Genomic DNA, 6,593 nt, shown 5'->3' with positions numbered 1-6,593 from the left:
AGCACTGCTGACTGTGCTCCCTTCTGTTTCTCCCTTGCCTACGCTCTCAGAGTATCATTGGCGCCGTGCCTTACTCAGCCAGGATAGTGTCATGAATACTGCATACGGTTCAAATGTGCATGTCTGATGTGCAAAGTTCTAAAGTAAATGCTTCTGTAGATAGAAACTGTGGGGGAAATATCACAAACCAGAGTCAAGAAAATTGCTGTGTTTTCTAAAGAGAGAAAACACATTGAAAATAGCCATTTGTAAATGACACATATGTCTAGTGAGTGAATCATGTGCAGTGTTCTAAAAAGTACTGTAAGTCATAAAAATCACGTGAAGTAGGGACCACAAAATTATCTGTTTAACCCCCATCTCCAGGGCAGTTCAGCTGTACCTCAAACATTGCTACCAATGTTTATCTAACCTTTTCAAAGAGATTTCCATGGAAATAAAGCAATATCCCTAAGCAGCATATTTAATTCACTGATGGTTTCTTATCCCCCTGAACATGGAGGTCATTTTACTTCTTCTTCTTTGCAGCAACACTTCATATACATGTTATATGCATGTTACCTGATTTCTCAGTCTCTCTCTTCCTCAGATAGAGTACCTCCCCTTCTTTCAGTGTTTGCTCAAAGGGTCTTCTATCCAGACATTGCTCATCCTTGTCTTCTCGCCTCTAAATTATGTGGTGTACAGTCAGTGGATTTTTTGAAATGTAGAGTCCTAAACTGAACAAACTACTTCGGAGGAGGCTTTGTTAGGCTCTTAGCATTGTAGTGTTTGGGGGGGGTTATTTTCTTCTCCCAGCAGTGTGACAGTGTTGATTGATGTTTGATTTCTGAGTCATTTTAGCCCCCCAGGTCCTCTTTTGTCTCCTGGCTGGTCATTTTGCATCCAGTATTTGTGCAGTTGATTGTTGTGACCTTCAGCTCGGTGACAAGATCTGAAGTATAACACTTAGCGTTTGTCTTTACTGAGGCACATCCTATTTATTTCAGACCACTTTTCCATTTTCTTAGGATTGTTTGGGATTCTAATCCTGTTCTCCAGCAGTTTTTGCCCTTTGCAACTTTACGTGGTCTGCAAATGCAGCAAGTGTATTACATCATCCAAGGCATTGATGAAATGATTGTATGTACACTATGAGTCTCAGTAAGACAACAAGCTAGTGATAGTTATCCTTCAAATACAGTTTTTCAACTAGGAATGTGCCTGCTTTATGTTACTTATATTCCCTATGGTTCACTATGAAACTGTTGCATGAAGTAGGTTAGGGCATCATTGGTGGGTTTTCTAGTAATGTCGTAGGAGTTTGGATTGATGTAATTTGTGTTGACTGCTACTGATCACCTTGCTATCTTCTCCATGTCTGTAGATTAAATCTTTGTTGTTCTCTAACCTTGCCAGCAATTACAGGTAGGTACCCTGAAATCTGATTCTCTCTATTCTCCTTTTCCTACTCTGTGTATCTACCTCTTTCCAGTCTTTAAGTATCTCTTTGTCTTCCACAAGTTCTTGAAGACTTTTCTTGAAAACTTTTCTCACCTACAAGGTTGTTGTCATTCCTTATATCAGGCTAACACTTTTTACTTATGCTTCCTTGTAATTATTTGCTTGTAGGTGTCAGATAGTGTGCAAGAAAATGTCAACCTTTCAATTAATATACTCTTTTTAATTACTGTTACTGCCCCCCTCTTATTTAGCAAAGCTGTTCTTTGATAGCTTTTTGAGATGAAGGCTGTTGTCCTTTTCAGCTGTTTGTGATGTGCCTTTTCTATTTTATTCTGGAGTCTTGGGGCCAGGTTCTGACCTAACCTCAGTGCCTCAGTATCTTTGGCTGTAAGGAGACGCGATCTTCAGTCACAATAAGCCAAGAGCATTTAAACTGTCTTAAGGTAAATCATCCGAACTGTGCCCCGGGCCACATTTAGAAGGTGAAGCCATCCTTGCTTTTTGCCCTTTAAGGCAAGCTCAGCAGATATCTGGCTCATCTGGGAAATGAGCTCATTGAGTTTACATGAAATACTTCATTGACTTAACTTTTCCTCTCCTTTGAATGTAGTACTTCTTTAAAGTGCCTTTACAAAGTTATCTTTCTTCCCTTTTACCACACATTACAGGGTGAAAACCTTTCCCCACTGAAATCAGTATGAGCATCTGTTGGGTCAGAAATTTCACTCTAGAATTTAAAGTAAGGTTATATTGTGCAAGCCTTAAGTAATGTGCTTCATTTTGCTAAGCTCACTTTTTCTCTCTAACCACTCTTCAGTCAAAATTAAACAGAGAATAAGGAGAGCAGTGCATATAATCTTGATTTTTGTACAGACAAAACCAATGTTATAAGAATTTTTATGTTTTCAGAACAAGGCCAAGTTCTCTGCAGTCTATTTCATTACGTGTTAAATAAATTTGGATAAAGAATGGATTTGTGTCTCAGTGACCAATCCCAGGAAATCTGAGTTGAATTGACAACCCTGACATTGGCATTACCTTATCATGTTTTTGCTTTTCCGTCTGTAAAATGAGGATAATGATACTGGTATTTCTTTAAAGTCCTTGGAGATCTTTGGCTGAGAACTTTTGGCTATATTCTGTAAGTGACACTTCTTTACTTTCCAGAAACCTTTTCAGGCTTCCATTAAAAAAATAAATGTGTTTGGCTTTTTGTATTGGCACTTAGAGACTTCAATGTCACTAGACCTGTGAGATCTCTTCCAAAAATGAGTCATGAGAGATGGGCTCTTCTTTTTGCAGCCCTTGGTCTGCCTGCTGAGCTACTGAAGGTCGGTATTTTTGCCTTCCAGCAGAAACATCCACCAGTACTGATGCTTCCAGGAAGGAGTGCGACAGTTGTCTTGCACTTAGAAAGGGAAGCTTATATAGGACTCCCCTAATAGAGTGGTTGTTTTGGAGTCCCAGTAGAGACCTAAGTGCCTTTTAGAATATATTTAAATTAATGAAGGGATTAAAGGATGTTGGTGCTTACATTAGCAGAGAGCTGTTCTTAATGACATAGAATAGTGGTTCAGAAGGGAACAGGTCTGACTATACCATTACGTAAGAAACAAGGAGAAAAGAAACCAAGTTTGCTTGAAGATTGTAGGAGAGGAAGATAAAGAAACTGAGAAGTCTTATTATGTTGTGGCAGTTTCTGGACTATCGGAGTGAAGATTTTCTAATTATCAGGATGGTTGTTTGTTTGTTTGTTTGTTTTTAACAATGGAGGATTTTAAACGAGAAAAGTAGCTGTTACATAATATTTAGCACTGAAACATCCTGAGGTTTTTGTGCAACTCCCTTGGCATGGAGTCAAGTAGGGATAAAGCACTTATGTTTCTGTGTTTCTCAAAATGACTTTTTCAACACGCTGCATGGTTCTGGGGTCTCAGGGGAACAGTCTAGTCCAGACTGACAGTGGAGTTGCATCACAGGCTGCCATCCCAGTGGAAATGGGAATAAGCAGACAACTCCATTAGAGGCCACCGTTGAGATTACAGCAGCGTGTTGGAAGTACTGTTTGCATTCCAAAGAGTAATTGCACATCGCTAGAACATGTCCCACTTTGTTGCATGGTTGAAATAGTCGATATTGGCTTGGAGGGGGAAGGAGAGAGAGTTGCATACTGTAACTGGGAAAGGCTTTAGACCTGTGTTTCTATCTCATGGCATATTCTCTGTGAGATGCTTCCTTGCGGAGGACTTTAAAAGTATGTAAGCTTCTATTCTCAATGATTTACAGCCTTATATGTTTTCCAAGTTTCAAATCTAAATTGCTATTCTGATATTTTTTCTGATGCACTTTTAAAGCCAAGGTTTTTCAAAGTTCAGCTGCTTGCTTTGGGAAACGATTCCACTGCCTATTAAATTGTACTGTGAAGCGTCTTTATCCCAATGGTCTGATTTTTCTTAATTTCTTCCTGTTATGCTTAGATCTTTCTCTTTATTTTAACCCACAAAATTCCTAGATTCACATCTTCAAATATTTGTAGATTTTATGTAAGCTGTTTTTATTTCCTCTTCATTTTAGGTCTCTTGGGGTCTTTGGATGTCTGCCCTGTGAATCCTTTTATTGTTTTCCCACATTAAGATGATTGGCACCGAATGCATAGTCCTAAAATGATCCTTTCCTTGTACGTATACGTACATCTTCTGCTTGTGCCTCTGCCTGTGCAGCCTAATCTCTCATTTGGTAATTTGTTGCCAAAGCAGTTGGCAAATTTGTGTTTCACAAATACCTTTCACAGGTCAGTTCTGAAAATTTTTTGCCCTGCTCTGGTGCCAAAATGCAAGTTAGCTAATTTAAACTCTTAAGACACATTAGCACAGAGAAATGATTGTTTATTGGGTAGTGGAAAGCTTTTAGGTTAAAGGTTGTGCATACAAAGTGATTGCAAGGAAGGGAAGGCGGGAAGAGAAGAGTATCTGGGTAATCTCTGCACCTGAGGAAAACCTATGGTAGCCTGTGACTGCTGTAATGAGCGCTGGGGCCACTGGCAGTTGGCATCTTTCAGGTCCTCTGCCTTGTGCTGGAAGGCTGGACCACCACGAAGCAGCTCCAAGGTGGGTAGCAGAGTGCAAAAGCTGATTTAAAACTGCAACTGCATTTTGCTCCCTGTTTTTACCAAGTATTCTGTGATGAGAACTAACAATCAGCATCACTGCCTCCTCGAGTACTCCTCCTTAGGAGGGCACAGGCCTCAGCTCAAGGGCATGCACCTCATGCAGCCCTTCGTAATTGTACAAGTGCTGATAGCCTTATTGCAACTTAAGTTCCCTTTGCTCTTTTTGTACAAGGGTGAATGATCCTGCAGAATATGAGATGATAGAGCAATACGTCCATTTTCTTAATTTCTATCCGATATATTTGCTTATGCTTTTCAAGATGTATCTTCTTTTTATCTCTAGTTGAAATTTCTGTCTTCCTAAGTCCCGGTATAGCGTTCGTCTTTTCTCATAGGCATTCAGGGTATTTTCCCAGTCTGCATTTCCTTAGCCTATTCCTCATAGCATTTTCCAGTGAGATCATTAGTGAGATATATAAAGGGGGCTTATAAGAAAGATGAAGAGAGACTTTTTACCAAGGCCTGTAGTGACAGGACAAGGGGCAACAGTTTTAAACTGAAAGAGGGTAGATTTAGATCTGACATAAGGAAGGCATTTTTTACGATGAGGGTGGTGAGACACTGGAACAAGTTGCCCAGAGAAGTTATGGATGGACCTTCATTGGAAGTGTTCAAGGTCAGGCTGGACAGGGTGTTGAGCAACCTGACCTAGTGTAAGATGTTCCTGCCCATGCCAGGGGGGTTGGACTAGATGATCTTTACAGGTCCCTTCCAACCCAAACCGTTCCATGATGCAGTTCTGAAGGTAATTTGACCTATTTGACAGGTATTTGGATGTTGGAATTGATGTCTGTTCCTTTGTTCACTGGTGTAATATTTAATGTCCTGCTCAAGTTACCCGAATTCAGTTCTTCCTTCTTTTTCTCAGCCCAGCAAGACCTGGGCTGAAACTGTTTTCTTTGTGGGTCCTAATGTTTGACTCAGCTGTACAGGTTCTTGGTGCCTCTTTTGTCAGCCTAGGAGGACACTTATGGGAAACTGCTTATTGCACCTTGGGTTTCTGTCATACACTTCTGGCTCAGAGGAATGCTTTGTGCTGTGTTTGCTTAGCTAGAAGAAGAAAGCATTCTTTCTGTTTTCAAACCATTGGAGAGAGTGTGTTCTGCAAAGCAAACTTCTTTTTACCTCGCCGCATTACTCTCCTTGATGGCATATTGATTTACTTTACTCAGCCAAGTTGGGCCAGGCCCAGCTTTCTGCCCAATTATGTGTCTCAGCGTATTGCAATTTCACATCTTAAGCAAGACTCAGACTTGTTCCTCCATGCTGGGATCAAGCTCTGTAACTGCAGGTTCTTCCTGTGCATTTTGTTTGGGCTCATGATGAGCAAACACGGTACAGGTATAACTGGAGGCAAAGGCAGCGGGTTCCACCTCAGACGTTGAACACCTCAGCAGCACCTGGGATTTCTGCTCCTACAGCAGCTTCCTGCTTTCCCATGTGGCATTGTGCAAACGAACAGGACTGGGCACAGAGATGAGTTGGAAAGTTTATTGTATAGGTGCTTGAGTCCTCTTCTCTGCAGAGATTGTGTTGAGGATGTGCAGGTTAAGGTATCTTGAGCATAGAAGGTCTCTTCAGCCATTACACTTACTTCAGAAGATTTCTTTCTTTATCTAACAGCAGCATGTAGCTTGGTGTTCAGAGTTTCTGCTATTGTCTAGCCATGGATGTTTAAGTTAGGGCAAAATTTCGTATTGCTTCTTTAAGAAAAGCAGTTCAGTCTGGTCCTGTGTTATGGTGGTGTTTGCTGAGATGGTTAAGCTGGTCAGAAGATGTGGTTTGAGCTCACTGCTGCCAAAGGGGTTTAAGCATCTGAATGGGGTCTAGGTGTCAGGTGAGCATGAGAATAAGTGAGGTGGCAGATGTGGGAATAGAAGAGTTGAGATGAGTGCAGCACCCCCACTTTCCCCAACAGCTTTTGAGATACTAGCCTGACTCAGTGTCTCCTGAGGTTTTAGCAGCTCTCTGCTACTGGGAG

The sequence above is a fragment of the Fulmarus glacialis genome, unplaced genomic scaffold, assembly GCF_000690835.1.
Source record: "Fulmarus glacialis isolate BGI_N327 unplaced genomic scaffold, ASM69083v1 scaffold17312, whole genome shotgun sequence".
Taxonomy (NCBI): Eukaryota; Metazoa; Chordata; class Aves; order Procellariiformes; family Procellariidae; genus Fulmarus; species Fulmarus glacialis.
The sequence above is the reverse complement of the archived record's forward strand: the minus strand, read 5'-3'. Positions refer to the sequence as shown.